Here is a 19,624-nt window from a genome sequence, read left to right on the forward strand (position 1 = left end):
GTCTTTCAGGATCATAACTTCTTTGTTAAATGGTAGTTTGGAAGAGGTCATCTCCATGGCTTTTCCTAGCTCTAAAATCACTTTCTGGGTTTGCTCCTAATACATCACAAAAATGAAATGAAACCCGAAGAGGACAGAGCAAGTTCAGACATGGTGGGCGAAGAATGGAGCTAAAGTTGTGGATGTCACCAACGGAGACAAGCAGTCCCTTCAGCATGCATTAGAGCAGGAGGGGCATCCCTGGACTTGAAAGGTTGGCTTGTTTTTAAGCAACAAGGAACAAATTTCTAACGTATTTTTCCTTCCTTCTGTACTGTCAGTGAACTTGTTCAGCATTTACCTCAGTAAACAAGATGGATGCTGGGCCTTCTACTGCACTCGGCAGGTGCTTCTTGACACATGCAAGGTCTTACTCCCACTTCCCATAGACTTACTCCCAGGTCCCATAGGGTTTTTGAAAACTCATCCCTTCCCTCAAACCTGAGTTCACTCAACTCTGGGTAAACCTTTCCTTTGATTCCATGAACATAATTGAGACTATTAAGTCGCAAATCACCTCAATATCCTCTTCTTCACCTACAAATTCATATATATCCACACCTATTCTTCTCAAATTCACCCCTCTGATAGGCCAATCTTCCATCTGTGTCCTCTGGGTCAACTTTTATTACTCATGAACTTCTCTCACTCTTTGTTGCCTTCTACCCTTCAACTATAACCAGGCCCAAGACTTTTCCCACACAAAATAGTAAAAGAAAAAGCAAAAAGAAACCAAAAAGTCTGCTTTGGCCCTGGATCTCTGAAGAACCATTGTACATCTCTCTTCCTATTTACTATTTCAAACATAAAAATAATATGGCTAATGTATATAAAATTTATAAAGAATAACTTAACTGTGTCCCATGACCCAGCTTAAGAAACAGAACATTACTAACATCCTTGCAGCTTCCTGTTCACACCTCCTTGATGGCTCCTCCCCTTCCTCTCTCTTGAGAAGTAAACATCATTTTGGATTGTGTGTTTAGCATTCACTCACTTTCGTTTTACTATATACTACATACATTTACTACATATGTTATCTCCAAACAATATAATAGTTTTGCAAATTTTTAAAAATTTATATATATACTCAAAATATGTGTATCTTTTTCTCACCATCTCCCCTAGTCCAAAGCCAAAACATCTTTGCTAATAGGCTTATTTATAGATAATTAAAAACAATCTCTAATATTAAAATTCTTTGGAAAGTCAGTAATTATTGAACTAAATTGCCACTTACATGAAATTTTCTTTGGATAGAAAGGAATTTTGATGGTTTTGTGTAATACAATCAAGCATTGTCAAAATCATTTAAATTTCTTGGAAAAACCGGGAAAGACAATTGCTTTCTCCATTTACTTCTCCTTCACCACCACGACACTGAAATTGTATTCATAGATGTCACCAAATGTTCTCCATATTGTTTCATCAATGGAAATCTTTAAAATATTATCTGACTAGACCTCTCTTCTGTTCTTGTGCCACTCTAGTTGAAGATGTCACTTAGTCACTTATTTTTGGAATTTACCTTCTGTTTTTGGCTTTCATGATATTCTTCTGTCCTGGCTCTCTTCATCTTCTGTAATCTTCTTCTCCTTTGAAGGATTCTCTTCTTTTACCTGTCTTTTAAACACTAGCAGACTTTGGTCCACTGTTCTTCTATATACCTTCTTCTTGCAAGAATGCATACACACCCATAGTTCAATTACCACCTGCACGCTGAGGACTCTTATCTCTAGCCTTGACCTCTTCCCCGAGTTTCAGACTCATATAACTAACAACCTGCTGAACCAACAGACACGCACATACACACACAGATTCTTCTTAGACACCTCAATGTCAACATGTCCCAAACTGAATTCATTATCTTTCCTCCCTGCCAAATTAGCTTCTGTTCTGCATCTCAAACTCGGGTGACAGCTTAACATCCAGTCACTCCTAAAGGGAGATTCCTAGGACTCATCCTGGATACCCCTCCATCCCCTACTCTGCCCTGCAGTGTCCTAATTTCCCAAGAGACTAAAATACTCTGCTTATTTTGCTTCCCTAAATTTTCTGGTGTTCTCTGTTTCCTTTCTATTCCTACAATAGTTATCTCATTTAGGCTCTCATTGTCTTTTGCTTTGACTACTGCAATGCCTATAATCCTGCCATCCATAAATCCTTCTTCCACCCTGCCACCAGCATCACCTACCTAAAATGTAAATCTGACTACACCACTATAAAATTAAAAATATTTCATTGACTAACCACCACACCAACGTAGTCCGCCCCTCTGCATGGCCTATACCCAGAACCTGGCTCTTGGCCTGTGTCTTGAGCTTCATTTCCCATTTCTTCCCACCACAAACCTTACGGTCTGTACTTTGTTCATGCTTTTCCCTCCACCTTTTTCAGTGCTACCATAGTACCTTATACAAATCTTGATTTTGATCACTTAGCTTGTCATATGAAAATTACACATTTACATGCCTTACTCACTAGACTATAGGTACCTCAAGAGCAGAGATCTTATCTGCTTCATCTTAAACTTCCCACGGCTTAGCACACAGCCTGCCATATAATAATAGTTCTTGATCTGAACTGAACTGATTCAACTTCGCTGTAATCCTGAATCGTGAGGAAACGAGCTCCTAAATCCAGTCATTAGTAAGGTTGCTGTTAACATTACATTTTCATAAAATTTTTAGAGCTAAATGAGTCCTTCAGAGATCACCTCATACTATGCCTCTTAGACCCATGTATGGGTAAGCCCAAAATATCTGGAATCACATGACCAACATGGTTATCATCCTGGAGTATCAATTTCACCTCAAGATTTTGGGGAAAATGGTTTTCATGTTAAAACAGATAGAGATGGGGGTGCCTGGGTGGCGCAGGAGTTAAGCGTCTGCCTTCGGCTCAGAGCATGATCCCAGCGTTCTGGGATCGAGCCCCACATCAGGCTCCTCCGCTATGAGCCTGCTTCTTCCTCTCCCACTCCCCCTGCTTGTGTTCCCTCTCTCACTGGCTGTCTCTATCTGTCAAATAAATAAATAAAATCTTTAAAAAAACAGATAGAGATGTACTTTGGGGTAGCATGTACTTTTTAGCATTAAGAGAGACTGTAGCTTATGCTGTGCTGTTTTCAGCCAAGCCTCCATGCCACGAGAGTACAAGTTCTGTGGTGAGTGATAGCGTTTGAGAAACACTAATTTGCAGATCACTGTTTTACAATGATCTTGTACTTTAGCTCTTGTTCTAGAGCCTTCCATATAAAAATAAACAATCCCAGTGGGAACAAAGCATAGAAACGATCTCAACAACAGTCAGAAGAGGGAGATTTTTCATTCTGCACCTGGGTTAGTTTAAAAAGATGTCTGCCTGATAGGCAGGGTAGGTCTTCTGAAATTAGTACATCACTGTGCTTTGTGCAAAATATACTACATGGCAGATGAAGGTAGGGGAGAGGAGGCAGAAAAACAACATTAGAACAGAACAAAGAGAAAGTTTGGGTCAAAATGGGGGCCAGATCAAAGAGAGTGGAAAGAAGCAAAGGACAGTACAAGTGAGGCATGGAACATGAGGCGAGAAAGCATTCAAATAACACTGTGCTTCGAGATGGAACCAGATGGAGGGTCTTTGCTGACGATCTAAGAAATTATTACATCTTCAGTAAGATGATATGGGGAGTTTTCACCACTGGAAATTCTACCTGGTAGAAGATCTTCCCAGTCTGTTTTCCAACACATCTACACATCAAATTCGAGAATGAGGTATCATCGTCCAGAAAAAGTGACATAAAAAGATGCAAAGGAAACACAGGAAACAGCAAGGGGACCATTAGGAAGGGTTACTTTAAAACGGGTAATGGAGCCAATTTGATTCAAGCAACGCTTATCCAGGGCCTCTTGCGTATCAGCACGGTTCTAGGTGCTGGAGAAAGAGAGATACCAAGGTTGAGCCCCAGCCTGAAAGGGCTTTGCAGTTTTCTTTGAAGGTGCCTGAGAAGGAAGAGCTAACAGTAGAAAACCTGGTATCTCATGCCTAGGCTTTCCAGTGAAGAGTTCACTGAAAGCTAAACAAGGAACACATATTATCTGGTGCCTTTACATGATCTAAAACTTCTTCGGCAAACAAAGAGTGTTGCATCTGCCCCAAGTTTGGGTTATCACATGCCAGGCTGAGCAAAGAAAGAAAATAGTATGGATTTGGAGAGCAACTTTCAAGGGCAGAAATTTTCTCCCAAATTCTATAAGACATTCTCTAGAGATATTAGAAAAATATTTTCTCAATATAACCTCTTAAAGAAAAATACTAAGCTAATTATAATTTTCCATCTTAATTAAATCTTCTAAACGACCTGTTAAGGGGTGCCTGGGTGGCTCAATCTGCCACCCAGCTCTTAAGCATCTACCTTCAGCTCAGGTCATGATCTCAGGGTCCTGGGATTGAACACCCCCACCCCATGCTTCTCTCTCTCCCTCTGCCCCTCTTCCCCGCTCATGCTCTGTCTTAAAAAAATATATATATATATATATATGTAATATTTATATCATATATATGATGGTAGAAATGTAGAAATGCCGTGAGCATTGAAAATAGTTGCCTCTAGGGAGGTAGTTCAGTGTAGACTTAGCAAGAACCTTGTAGAACCTGTGACTTTTTTTTTTTTTAAAGATTTTATTTATTTATTTGACACAGAGAGAGATAGCCAGCGAGAGAGGGAACACAAGCAGGGGGAGTGGGAGAGGAAGAAGCAGGCTCACAGTGGAGGAGCCTGATGTGGGGCTCGATCCCAGAACACAGGGATCACGCCCTGAACCAAAGGCAGACGCTTAACGACTGCGCCACCCAGGCGCCCCAGAACCTGTGACTTTTAAGACTACATACTCATTTACATTGACCAAAATAGAAAATTAAAAAGGAAAGTAATAGCCTCAAGAGGAATGAAGCAGGAAAGACTTCGGAAATAAAATGAAGATGCCTCTTCGAAACCACTCCCTAATTCAATGTTTTTCAAATTGTGATCCTGTGACCACCTACATTCAAATGATCTGAAGTGTCAGTTTATATAATTCAGATTTTTAGACTCATCCCAGACCTACACAATCAGCATTTCTTGTGTTGGACCTCAGAATCTATCATTTAAAAAATTCCTCTACACCCACTGCGTTATCTATTGCTTTTTTAGTAAACCGAAGAACAACAACAAAAAGTAAAAATAAAACAACAGCAACAATCCATGCAGAAACAAAGAGTCAATGACTCATAAAACATACTGTGCAGGTACTGCTAGTTGTATACCCAATATCCATTCTCCCCTTCTTCCTTAACAGAATCCCTCTTTTGTTGTATTGGCAACATGGCTGACTAAAACACTAAATTTGCTCAGGCTCCCTTACAGTAAGGAGTGGCTATGTGACTTAGTTCTTATATGAATGAGGTATAAGAAGTCTATTGGGTGGAGCTTTCAAGAATGATCTTATTATTATAAAAACATAGGTTCAGCTTGCACATGCCTTCTAGAAGCCCTTCGTTCTGCCTTTTTTTCTGGTAAGCCCTCTCTGGAAAGAAGAGGTGCCTGTCTCTCAGTGAGGAGGAAAGCCACTACTAAGGATGGTGGTGCAGGAAGACAGTGGAATCCGACCCAGTCCTGAGCGTCTCACCTCTAGACATCTAGCTATTTGAGAAAAACAAACTCCTCACTCGTTAAGTTACTACAGTAGGATTTTCTGTTACTTGTAGCTGAATGAAGTCCTAATGACATCTCATACTTGTTCAAATGTTTATTTGATGGGTATTGAACACATTTTATTGAGTGCCTATTATGGGTCCTGTGCTTAGAATAACACAATGCGCCAGACCAGTAGGCTCTTTCCCTCATGGAATGTGGAATCCAGTTAAAGAGAAGAATCTACAGATATTTGAGTCCAGGATTCAGGGAGGCTACGGTTTGCTATCACAGATCCCAAAGCAACAGAGTAAATCAAACTGAACCACGTGATTTGTATATCTAGGAAATCCTCAAGGGACCACATGCTGGAAAGAGTCTGAATATTGGGAGGCCTAGCTTTTAGCAAAGTAGGTTCGGATACTTGCTTAGTTTTCCCTGTATCTCCCCTTGTTCTTTGAAAAAACAAAAAGATTGGGCTTGATAATATTTCAGGCTATCCTCAGCTCTAAAATATTTTTGCAGTTACACTGAACAAAGGTGCGCATGAAATCTACCAAACAAGAGTGTTTCTAAATTTGGATTCTAAGAGTTCAAGTCAGAGGCTATATGCAATAAAAGGTCAGGAGAAACAAATCACAAACAACTCCCCATCCTCAAATTAAATGAGCAAACAAAAAGATACCGTGGAGGGAGCTGAGGTATTATGGAAGAAGTTCCGGTTTAAGTCCTGGCTCTGCCACCTAACAGCTGGATAACCCCAGGCCAGATACTCAGTATTTCTAAGTTTGTTTCCCCATTTATGAAATAAGCAATTACTTTTTCCTCAGAGTGCTGCCTATGGAAATCGCCTTGTACTCCGTAAAGCCCCTTATGAAGTGATACCAGCAAGATATTATCAACAGCTTATAATATCTAAATCCTGGAAAGGGATGCATGAGTGCGCTTTGGTATCTTCAGCCTAAATTCTTTCTCACATAGGCTGATAGATCTTTTGAGTTTCTCTGTCCCTTTCAGGAGCGTAGCCTGTGACACAGAGAAAAGACAAGACAAAGACAAAGATCTAAAATTCAAATCATCTCTGTTTATTTCTAGCCCCCAGTAAAGGTTTGGGGGAGAAGACTGGTTAAAAGGGAAGCGGAGTTCAAAGGAAGTGTTGGAATTACAGGACTTACTGGTTGCCTCTAATTGTTCCTACTGGATATTGTGTAGTACTGTGCATGATCTAGTTTTTGTCTTGCAACCTGTGTCTAAAAATAAATACAGATCAGAAATCTGTCTCGTATGCATCCATTAGTTGATGACACAGTGGTGACTTCCATTCTCTTACCCTCAATTATAAAAAGTTTTGCAATAACAGGAACTTTGGCTATGGGAGTGGTTCTACATATGGTAAAACTGCCCTTATCCATTTCCAACAGGCAAATGCGTTTGAGGAAAAGAGATAATCCTTTGATTATAACCAACAGAAGTAATATTTGTACTTTGACCAAGTAAGCATGGCAGCCGATGTTAACTTTCAAGTTAGCATAAGTCTTTCTCTTTACTCCTTTTCTCTCCCTATGTCAAAGTGCCATTTGCTAAGATTAGGCAAGAGACACAACCAGGGACTGGGTGGGGCAGACCCCAAATAGAATCACTGGCGTCAAACTCGAGCTTTGATAGTTTCACCTGGGTCATCACAACCATTGCCCACCAGAAGGGTGAGGGAGGAATCCACGGAATATAAGGAAAAATGCACAGCATGAGGTAAGTATGTGGTGGTACTGTCCCTACCTCCCATGGAAGAAGTGAGAGGAAACCAAAGTCCTTTAAAGGGAAATTGAATGCTTGGCTCTCCTAATACCAGAACTAATAATGCCCAATCAGAAATAATGCTTCCCTTCTGGTTATGCCAGGCACTCTCCCTTGTAAAATAAAAAAACAAACCATATTCAATAAAGCCTTCGTATCAATTCCACGTCTTTTCCAGAAACTCTAGGAGCAGAGGGTAAGCACATCCTTATTAAGTGGATGAACTCAGTCATCAACGACGCCGGAAGTGGCCCCGGCCCCGCATCTCACGGTGTGTGTGACTCTCCTCCACAAGTCTGTCGTGGAACGAACTGCAGATAATACTGAACGGGTTGCACATCTGGTGAAACAGTACAGGTTTCTTAGGAACAATAAGCCGTACTACCTATTAAAGTGAATGTAAAGGCATAGATAGAATTCTGACGCCACTTTATGAGCCCAACAGAGCGGCGGGCGGGGCCTCGGGGCAAATGGTCGGGGATGCGAAGGAACATGGCGGCCACCGGGGAAATGGCGGAAGAGCACGTGAAGGAAATGGTCACTTCTCAGAAGAGGTGGCTGGCTAAAGTGTTTAAAAGATCTATTTCATAAAGGGATGGGCTTCTCTTTCTGAAGTGCAAATCCGTCCTACATCTAGGGCAATCTCCAGAGGTTATCCTTCTGGACCCAGACGAGGTTCAAGGTCCAACGTAACCCGCCCAACCCCTGCTCATCGTCCCCCTTGGCTCCTACCCGCTGAAGCAGTAGTCGAAGCTAAATCCCGACTCAGGGAACGTTATCAATCGCCTCTTATTATTGGATTCCGGGCTTCCTGGCTGAAGGAGAGTCTCTGGCTCTTCGCATTTGTGGGTTGGCGCTCACGGGGGCGGACGGTAGGGCGCTGAGTGCCCACGGCGACGTGGGGCCGACCTGTCTCTGGGCCAGACAGGAGCCGTCCGGGGCGGGGTGCCCTGGGATCCGCGGGGCGCGGTGGAGGGCGGGGGCTTCACACTTCGAAGCTCTGGCCCTGCCACACGGTCCTCCTGACTGGCCGGGGACGCAGCAGTTCTCATCCCGCGGCCGCCGGCGACCCGACACCCGTGCGCGCTCAGGGGGCTTCCCGATCGGCCGCCCCCACCCCTGGGCCGTCCGGCCCCTCCGGCTCTCCTGCCCGAGCCCCCTGCCCCGGCCGGGTCCCCTGGCGGTCCGAGACCCCAGCCCGCAGCGGCCGCTCACCTGCGCCCAGCGCCCCGGAGCCTTCCGCTGCCCGCGTCGTGCGCCGACTGCCGCAGCCGCCCGGCAGGTGCGAGCGGCCGACCCGGCCCAGGCAGCGCCGCCAGCCGGCCCTCCCCACCCCTGACCGCCTCTCCCCGCCCTTGCGGGCGTGCGGGGCCTCCAGTCTCAGTGTCCGCACTTCCCTCCACGCCCCTGACACTCCCGCCGAGGTGTTCCCTGGCCCCGAGACACGCCCTGAGGTGTGCTCGGACGGGGACCGGTGCCTGGGCACCCAAGGCGGACTGCGACCAACCGTGACCTCCTATGATGCAAAGCAGTGACAGGCCCTGGGAGGCGGCGAGGATTCGGGAGCAGAGGCTGTCGCAAGGTAGGCTGTTTACCGAGCCAACAATCGCGGTGAACACACCTGCGAACTAGTCACGAATCTCCCTCCAGCAAAGGAAGGCTGTGTCATATCCTGGACCAGAGTCCGATTTTCTGGTTTAAGCTTAGTGTCACACGGATTCCTTCATTCATTCATCCTACAGATCTGCCGCGTGTGAGATCCGCACAGTTCTAGGTACTGGAGAAGGATCTGCGAAGGAAAGTCCCTGCTGGAAGGGGCTCGCTTCCTACGAAGAAATGCGCAACTTTCTTTGTAGTATCCTGTGGACTCAGTGCCCTCATCTCGAAGTTAAGGGGTTGGCCTCCTAGTTTCCTACTCTTACTCATAATACCCTGCGGAAGTTAAAAACTTCCCCTTAGCAAGAGCTAAGGCTTCACTTCAGACCTACTGATCAGAATCAGGGGACGAGTGAGGGCAGAGGACCTGTTAAAAGTCCCCTAGGCGACCACAGGAAGTCAGGTGGAGGGTTGAGTCAGCCTCCCTTCTAGATCTCTAAGATGCCTTCCAGCTTATTCCATTGTTGTCGGTACTGGAAACCAAGAAGGTTGTGGAAACGATGCTCTATGTAGGTTTTAGAGAAAGGCGAAGGATATACAGGAGCAGGGCGGCAGGGGACACGATCCCAGCTACAGCTTCTTTTGATCAAATAGCTTTTCTTTTCTATAGAGTCAAAGGAAGGCACTTCTGAGAATAAGTCATCAACCTGAGCAAATCTTTCCTCTATGAAAGTGAAGGAGGCCTGGTAGAAGATAATGGCAGAGAGCCACGGCTATCAGTTAAAAGGCTAATTGAGCCACACAATTCAGATGGATAATGTGCTGGTGCCAGGAGCTGGGAGAGCACTTCTTTTATTTCCCGTCACCTTGGGAATTTTTTCTAACTACGAAGCCTCATTTTGGCACTTGGTCACATCCATTATTTTTGATATGGGTGAGAAGGAGTAGTCTGGGATGTCTGTTACCCTGGGAAACTCTGTTCCCTGTCACTAGATCCCCTTTCTCTTCAGTGATGTTTTCCTCTAAGGCTATGAGGATGAAACTGATGTGTGACCTCTCAGTTGTAGTTACGGGTGGGTAGAGATGCTTCTTAACATTGAAAAATTGGAACTAAGAAAATTATATCTGCCTCAAATGATAATATCCAAGTGCCAGGACAAACTAGTTTTGCAAAGTAAGTTTGACTGTCTTTAACTCAATCTGTAAAAATAACACAAATCAAGTAGCTTAAATCAAACAGTTAACAAAAGATAAATGATTAATATATCAACAGTCATAAATTAATACAGGAACAGCTACCAATTATGATAAAGCCATTTAATATAACAATGAAACAGATTAGTGTCTAGAAACAGATCCAAGTATATGTAGGTCTTGATAAACAAAAGGATGGCTTTTTAATTCAATGGGAAATTGTTTACTTTATAAATACAGCTGACATAATTGACTATTCTTTTGGAAGATCTTATCATAGACTTGCTCATTATCTAATCTCCCATGGGCCATCATGATCCTAATTGGGCACATGACCACCCGGAATGATATCATTTTTTCCAGCCTCCCTTTTAGCGAGGATGGGTTATATGACTAAGTTCAGGATGATAGGTTGGAAGCGGAAGTGGTGTAGGCTACTGCTGGGTGGAGTCTTGAAAGGAAGGGGCCATGCCCATCCTCTCCCCTGTCCTGTCCTGCTGACTGGAATGTGGAGATGGTAGTGAGCCATCTTGGAAAATGAATGGTGGTGTAAGGGGATGAAAGGAGGCTGGGTTCCATACACATCCTGGAATGTCCATCTCCAGTTATGTGAAAGACACATAAAATTCTATCTGGTATGAGTTCCAGCAATTGGAGGTTTTTGTTACATGCAGCCAAATCCATAAGCTAACACATGCAGAGCATCCTTCTTCCTTGCTTTAGACCATGAATAAACAAAAGTTGGAGATGGATTAAAGAAAGATCTAAATACTTTACTTTGCCCAGTAATTGCAGTTTGAAGACTCCATTGTATGGAACTGAGGCATCATAAGAACCTTAAAGATTTGGACTGCAGCATTATTAATAAAGCATGTGGTTGTCAATGTGGCAGTGGTCAAATATGGTATAGCATGTCCTTTTATGATATAGTGTGCAGTTATTAAAAAGGCTGAATTTGATTTGTATTTATGGACCAGGAAAATAGTCATGGTATATTGTTAAAGGTACAAAGTTTGCAGAGTGGTGGGTGTTTTTGGGTTTTGTTTTTTTTTTTTGGTGGTAAAACATATATAATATAAAAATTACCATTTTAACCATTTTAAATTATACACAACAGTGATATCAATTACATTCACATTATTGTACCATCATTACCACCATCTGTCTCCAGAACTTTTTCATCATCCTATACTGAAACTCTATACCCATTAGGCAGTAACTACGCATTCTTCCGTCCCCCAGCCCCTGGTAACCTCTATTCTAGATTCTGTCTCTATGGATTTGACTACTCAAGGTATGTCATAAAAGTGGAATCATACAATATCTGTCCTTTTGTGTCTAGCTTATTTCAATGAGCATAATGTCTTCAAGCTTCATCCATGTTGTAGCATGTATCAGTTTCTTTCCTTTTAAGGCAGGAATATATATGACATACACTATGTGTAATACGCTACATTTTGTTTATCCACTCATCTGTCAATGGACCTTTTGATTGTTTCCACCTTTGGCTATTGTGAACGATGCTGCTATAAACCTTGGTGTATAAGTATCTCCTTGGGTTCCTGCTTTCAATTCTTTGGCATATATATCCAAAAGTAGTGTTGTATCAAATACGTAATTCTATTTTTTTGAGGAACTGCCTTACTGTTCTCTGGAGGAGCTGCACCATTTTACATTCCCACCAGTAGTACACAGGGTTTCAATTTCTACACATCCTCCCTAACACTTGTTTTCTGTTTTTTGATAATAGCCATCCTAATGAGTATGAAGTAGTATCTCATTGTGGTTTTGATTTGCATTTCCTTAGTGATTAATTCTGGTGAACATCTTTTCATGTGCTTATTGGCCATTTGTATATATCTTCTTTAGAGTAACGTCTATTCAGGTGCTGTGCCCATTTTTGAATTAGGTATTTTGTTTCATTGACTCTTAGGAATTCTCTACATATTTGGTTTTAATCTCTTATCAGATATGTGATTTGCAAATATTTTCTCCCATTCTGTGGGTTGCCTTTTACTCTGTTAGTGTCTATTGATGCAAAAAGTTTTAATTTTGATAAAATCCAATTTTCTATTTTTGCTTTTGTTGCCTATGCTTTTAATGTCATTCAAGAAATCACTGCCAAATTCAATGTCATGACGATTTCCACCTATGATCTCTTCTAAGAGTTGTATAGTTTTAGCTCTTATGTTTAAATATTTTATCCATTTTGACTTAATTTTTTTATATGGTGTTAGATAAGGGTATAACTTCATTCTTTTATGTGTGGATATCTAGTTTTCCAAGCACGATTTGTTGAAAAGATTGTCCTTTCCCCATTGAATCATCTTTACACTCTTGTAAAAAAAATCACTTGACTTTACATACAAGGGTTTATTTCTGGGATCTTTGTTTTATTACATTGATCTATGTGTTTGTCTTTATGCCAGTACCACACTGTTTTGATTATTGTGGCTTTGTAGTGAATTTTAGGTCAGGAAGTACAAGTCTTCCAAATATGTTCATCTTTTTCAAGATTGTTTTGGTTATTTGGGATCCTTGAATTCCATATGAATTTTAGAATGGATTTTTTCTATTCCTGAAAAAAAAATCTTTCAGATTTTGATAGGGATTGCACTGACTCTGTAGACTGCTTTGGGTAGTATTAAAATTGTCTTTCAGTCCATGGACACAAGATGTCTTTCCATTTCTTTATGTTTTCTTTAATTCCTTTCAGCAATGTTTTGTAGTTTTCAGTGTACAAGACTGTCACCTTCTTGGTTAAGTTAATTCCTAAGTACTTTATTCTTTTTAAAGAAGTATTTATTTGAGAGAGACAGGGAGAGAGAGAAAGAAGGGAGGGGCAGAAGGAGAGGAAGAGAGAGAATCCCGAGCAGACTCCCCGCTGAGTGCAAAGCGGAGGCAGGGCTTGATTCCAAGACCCTGAGATCATAACCTGAGCCAAAACCAAGAGTAAGACATTTAAATGACTGAGCCCACCAGGCGTCCTAAGTATTTTATTCTGTTTGATGCTTTGGAAATAGAATTGTTTTCTTAATTTCCTTTTCAGATTTTTGTTGTAGGTGTATAGAAACACAATTGGTTTTTGAGTGTTGATTTTGTATTCTGCCACTCTGCTGAATTATTTATTACTTCTAACAATTTATGTGTGTGTGTGTGCATGTGTAATATTTAGGATTTTCTACATAGACGATCATATTATTTGTGAATACAAATAATTTTATTTCTTCCTTTCTGACTTTTCTTGCCTGATTGTACTGGCTAGAACTTCTAATATTGTGTTGAATAGAAGTGGGAAAAGTGAGCATACCTGTCTTGTTCTTAGTCCTAGAGAAAAAGCTTTTAGTTTCTCACCACTGAGTATCCTGTTAATGGTGGGTTTTTCATATATGACCTTTATTATGTTGAGGTAGTCTCTTTCTATTCCAAGTTTGTTGAGTGTTTTTTGTGAAGGGGTGTTAAATTTTGTCAAATGTTTTTTCTGCATTCATCGAGATGATTATATTAGGTTTTTCCCCCTTTTATTCTGTTAATGTGATGTATTACATCAACTGATTTTCATATGTTGAACTATCTTTGCATTTCAGGAATAAGTTCCATTTGGTTATGCTATGTAATCCTTTTGATATGCTGTTGAATTCTATTCATTAGTATTTTGTTAAGGATTTCTGCATCAATGTTCATAGTGATACTCTCTCTAATTTTCTTTAATTGCAGCGTTTTTATTTGGTTTTGGTATCAGGGCAATGCCTGCTTCGTAAAAATGAGTTAGAACGTGTTCTTTTCTCTTCAGTGTTTTGGAAGAGTTTGAGAAGGATTGGTGTTAGTTCTTCTTCAAATGTTTGGTAGAATTAATCTGTGAAGTCATTAGGTCCAGGACTTTTCTTTGTCAGGAGGATTGTGATTCCTGATTCGATCTTTTTAAGAGTTAGGGATCTGGGGTGCCTGGGTGGCTCAGTTGGTTAAGCGTCTGACTCTTGATTTTGGCTCAGGTCATGATCTTAGGGCCGTGAGATCGAGCTGGAGTCAGGCTCTGCACTGGGTGTGGAGTCTACTTAAGGTTCTCTCTCCCTCTTCCTCTGCCCCTCCGCACCTCTAAAAAAGAGAGAGAGAAAGAGAGAGAGTACTGTTTAGATTTTTTGTTTTTTTTTATCATTAGTCTTGGTAGGTTGTGGAATTTGCTTCTAGGAATTTGTCCATTTCATGTAGTTACTGAGTGTCGGCCTACAATTGTTCATAGTACAATAGTTCTCTTATAATCCTTTTTATTACTGTGGAATCAGTAGTAATGCCTCTACTTGCATGTCAGATTTTGGTAATTTGAGGCTTCTCTTTTTCTCTTGGTTGAGCTAGGTAAATGTTTGTCAGTTTCGTTAATCTTTTTGAAAAACTAACTTTCAGTCTCCTTGATTTCCTGGTCTCTGTTTTACTTATCACTGCTGTGATTTTTATTGCTTCCTTCCTCCTGCTACCACTGGACTTATTTTCTTCTCTTTCTAGTTCTCCAAGTGGTTAAGCTAGATTGTTAATTTGGAGTCTTGATTTTAATGTAAGCATTCCTAGCTATAAATTTCCCTCTTAGTGCCATTTTTGTTGCATCCCATAAGTTTTAGCGTGTTGTTTTCATTCTCATTCATGTCTAAGTATTTCCGAATTTCCCTTGTGATTTCCTCTTTGACCCATTGAGACTTTAAGGGTGTGTTGCTTAACTTCCCACAAATTTGTGAATTTTCGAGTTTTCTTTCTGTTATTGATTTCTAACTTTGTCCTCTTGTGTTCAGTGAAGATATTTTGCATGATATCTGTCTTTTTAAATCTATTGAGAGTTGATCTGTGGCTTAACATATGTTCTGTCCTAGAGAATATCCTATTTGCTCTTGAGAAGAATGTGTATTCTGTCCTCGTTGGGTGAAGCATTCTGTATATGTCTGTTAGATCCAGTTGATTTCTTCTTCTTTTTGTGTGTTGTTTTGTTTCACAATCATGAGATTATACGACATACACACACAAGTGCAGGGTGTGTGTGTGACATGTATGAGTAGAAAGGAAGGTATGGAAAGCTACCTTGGTTACCTCATGAGAATAACACTGGACTGGAGAGAGACAGGTGAGAGAACTTCTTTTCAGAAGTGTGCTCCAAGCTGAAGGGCTGGTGAGGGTGAGGGAATCTAGATTGGGTCGTATGTGATGACCATCCCGTCATGGCCTCAGAAGCCGCAGAGCAGTGGGGACTGTTGTTTGTTCCACTCGTCCTCTTGCAGAAGCTGTGATTGGCCAGTGCATGAAAGGGGATCCTCTGACGGACTGGACTTAAGAAAAGCATGAGTGGCTCGAAATGAGCAGCACTAGACATCCCTTGTGCGATACTTCACAATCATCTCAGTCACACTTCTTAGTTTAGTCGTGGGTGTGGTGAACAGCTCCCGTGAGCTTTGACAGGCTTTGTGTAGAGTGCTCCCCTGCCTGGTTGCGCAATGATCTCTTGCTTCCTGCCTTGGGGCTTTTTTGAGGCTTGCAGGATGTAGAACGTTGGCAGGACTCCTCCCGGTGGTCATGAATGTGCAACTGGGAATTTGAGGAGAATAAATGGCCCATGAAGCCATTCTCCATCAATGGGGAATAGTATCTAAGCAACAGATGCTTTCCCTTTTTGTCCTATGGGTGGGTAGTTCTGATACATACTTTTAAAAATTCCTCAAGAAGTACCAGTCAGAAAAAAAGTCCCAGTGGCCAACTTGTCCCTCCTTCCTGTGACACTCCCCTCATCTTTCACTCCTGCTGTCTGGAATCACCTACCCAAATGTACTACCTGCACACATCTCAGGCTCTGACTTGGAGAAACTTAGGTAAGAACAGGAGATTTGTTAAAAGAGTCTCTAGGCCAATTGTATGAGGCTCATGTCTGGTTTAACTACAGGTTAGGCGGCAAAGTAAAGTTGCATGATGTAGGATAGTCCCGTTCCATGGGTGATATTAAAAGTCTGCCTCTTGCTTGATGTCTGCGTTCCAGGAAAGCTTCATGTACTGGGTACTAGGTACCCTATGGATCTGAACCTGTACTGAGGGTGTCAGCCTCTGATCAGAACCACCGATGGCTTGGGACCCCCGTCAGATGAGCAACATGCCACATGTGGACTGTTTGAGTCTGGGGGGAAATGCTCCAAATAGGTGGGTGTCAGATCCTGCAGCACTTCAAACCTCCCTCTTCTTTGGATGATTTTTGTCCATTGGCAAGAATCCCAAGATTGCACTCCCTCCTTAGTCTTGACATCTTCCAGCATCACTCCTTGGGCCTTGGCATTTTCTTGCATCTGAAGTGGACTTCCATGTCCAGTTCATTGATGGATCCGTTGGGCTACTGTTGTTACCCATTGGGCACAAGCTTGATTGGCATGAGAGTTCATTCATGTTCCATTTTAAAAAGTCCTTTGCCATGAGCATTAACATATATTTTTCCTTTCCAGGCAACAAGCTGCTGACATAGTTCTTGTCCCCACACAGGGAATCCCTTAATGCTCCAATCATTCAATTGCCATTCTCCTGAGCAGATGGCTAGGCCCTTGGCAATGACTCATGAGTTGGTGAAAATGTAGCAAGGCTTGGTGGTATGGGTGGCCTGCACAGCCATCACCACTGCATGGAGTTTAGCCCACTGAGCAGAATGTCCATATCCAGTCCCAGCTAAAAGATGGCCACTATTGTCTAAATGGTGGCCATAGCTGTGAGGACTCTGCCTGTCTTTAGTTTTGCAAAGCCATCAGTGAAGCATGCCACATTGTCAGCAGGCATATCTTTGAATCTTGGGCCCTGGGTAGCCATGGGGGTGGGGATGGGGGCAAAGCATTCCCTGTGGGTTGCTCAGTACTTCCCGGTAAGCTGGTTTGTTCATGGAGGCTACTCGTCCCTTGGGGTCATGGCTGGACCTCACCTTGGATATACCATTTCTACTTGATAATTGAGCTCTATTAGCTTGTCCAATTTTATTGGTGCCCAAGCAAGAATGGGCAGTTCAGGTCACAGAATCACATGCGGTGCTCTGGCTCTGAGATGTTTAGTCTCTAACGCCGCCCAAGAGCAAGCAAGGAGTTGCTCTTCAAAAGGAGTGCCTCTGGTGGCTGCCTTGGGTAACTTATGGTTTCAAAATCCAAGAGGCCAGCACCCCCTACTGGCAGTTTTTTGTTACCGCGTACCCCAATCGGCATGTATGGAGGTTGTGGACACCTGTGGCGCCTAGATTCTGGAGGTTCCAAATGCAGCGTCTGGGCCACTGCTTGTTGAAGAACTTTCAAGACTTGCTGCTGCAAAGGGCCTGATTCAAAACTGATAGCCTTGTGGGTCACCTTAACTAGGGGGAACAAAAGAACATCCAAGTGGGGGTATATGCTGTCTCCAGTACCCAGAAAGGCCTATCAGATGTTGGACCTCCTTTTCAATAGTGGGTGCCCCCAGAGCGAATGATTCCTTTACTCGCTTGGGCACAAAGCCAAAGAGACCCCTAGGAAATGCACTTGCTGCGTTGGGTCCTGTACTTCCTCTGGGTTTATAGCCCAGCTGCCACTAGTCATTGTATCGCGACTAATTGCAGTGCTACCTCCACCTGCTTTTTTGTGGGCTTTCCAGCTAAGAGGTCGTAGATGTAATGGATGGCCGAAACTCCTGTGGTGACTTGGGTTTGTTGACGGTCAAATCCCGCCCAGTGGTAGCATATTGAGAATACGAGCATATGAGCTCCTGTCTGCCATGGGTCACCTCGTTTACTCCCAAATGTCCCAAAGTCATTCATTTTCAGGTCCTTATGGCGCCAGTATCCAAGAGCCCCATAAAAGTATCAATTTCTCTCTTTTCCCTTTTTATCCTGACGGAGGTACAAGGCCACTGACCCACAATGGGAACCTGAAGACCTCGGCCCCATCCTTACCTGTGCCCCCCAGCCTGAGACATTTGGGTCTGCAATGTCCCTTTATCAAACAGAAACACCAGCCATGCTGCATGAGATTTCCCTGGTCTCTGTCCATATGTGTCTTTCGGGTTTTGTATTTCATTTTCAGGGAAGGATCTTATTTCAACAGTTTTGTTTTCAGCAATACCATCAGTGGTTTGGCATTGAGTGAAAACGGGTCTTATTTGAGGCCCCAAATGAGCAGGACTAGGTGAAACACCCCCCCCCCCCCGCCCACAGGACTCCCTTAATCCCCTTGAACATCACCAGTGACCCTGTTGGTTCAAAACCTCGGGAGCTTCCCAGGTGAAATCTAAAACTGGTCTCTATACCTGGAGGGCAGGAAGAGACTGAAGAAAGAGGCAGGCCAATCGGATTGGTAGATGGCGGGTTTAACAAGCAAGGGAACTTCTATATGAGACTTGTCTTGGGCAGCTACAAGATGAATAGATCTCTATCCCCACCCACTGAATCTTGAGTTTATATAGATGCCTTACCTGGGTTCAGTCATCTATATCATCCAGATGGTCTCAAGACCACATCACTATCTCAAGGCTACATCCTTGGGGCAGCTTCTAGGAGCTGGAAAGGCGAGCAGGATGTACATTCTAAGGACAAGGATGGGGTGAGGAGCCCCCCATTGCCACCTTGCAAGTCCAGCTTGCAAGTCAACCGGCAGTGATGTCCTCTCAATAAACTCCCCCTACAGACCCTTGGGATACCGTGGGAGTTGGCTGGTGGTGTGGCAATGCGAGGGTGGCCAAGAGCCAGGTATAGGTTTTCTTCTTAGGACCCACCTCATGTATCTCTGTCCTCATCCATTGCACCAGCTCAGTCCTATTGACAGGGAGATTATTTACATTCCATTTATGCCTATAAGGCAGAGGGAAGGAGCCCATGATCCTTGCGGGGCTGGCACCACCCCAGGGCATGGGGCTGACAAACCCTTGTGCTTCCACCATCTCGTGGTTGGCGACCCTGCTCATTGTGCCAAATTGTCAAGCAGAACACAGTGAACCAGTAAGCAATCCCAAGGGAGGACTCCAACTACCTAGAGGATAGCAAAGCTTATCACACCAGCCACCGGGAGTAGAAGTCCAGACACTCTGCTCACTGCATCTTGGTATTAGAGTCAGCAAGAAACACAGCACAATAGAGCACTGGGTAGAAAAATGGTTTACGCACACAGAGAAGAGACAGCAAGGTCAGCTCCATTAGTGTGGGTCGGTGCCCTATGGCCACCAAGGTCCCCCTCCACTCCTGACAGCCATTGCAGGGCAAGAGGTGTGTATGCGCCCTTCTTGTCCAGAGTGGAAAGACCCCAACTCCTCCCCGTGGTGTCTGAAATACTGAATGCTGGGGGTGTGCCTGAGGTCATCAACACCCATATGGAAGCAGAGGAAGGCTGT

The 19,624-nt window shown here is 43.1% G+C and overlaps 1 protein-coding gene across 3 annotated transcripts in view; it reads right to left on the minus strand.

Annotated features, from left to right (window-relative positions):
- TMEM45B (transmembrane protein 45B) overlaps positions 1–19,624 on the minus strand; it is a 53,581-nt gene that overhangs the window by 25,922 nt on the left and 8,035 nt on the right. Inside the window, exon 1 of one of the 3 annotated variants that reach the window (XM_087868274.1) lies at positions 8,702–8,832. The exons of 1 other annotated variant lie outside the window; for it this stretch is intronic. The gene's annotated coding sequence lies outside the window, so the exon portion shown is untranslated. Of the gene's footprint in view, positions 1–8,218; positions 8,626–8,701; positions 8,833–19,624 lie in introns of those variants that run through there. One more of the 3 variants, XM_087868276.1, reaches the window with a different exon arrangement.

Source organism: Ursus americanus, chromosome 16 (genome assembly GCF_024610735.1).
Source record: "Ursus americanus isolate L20-20 chromosome 16, mUrsAme1.1.p, whole genome shotgun sequence".
In the NCBI taxonomy this organism is placed as follows: Eukaryota; Metazoa; Chordata; class Mammalia; order Carnivora; family Ursidae; genus Ursus; species Ursus americanus.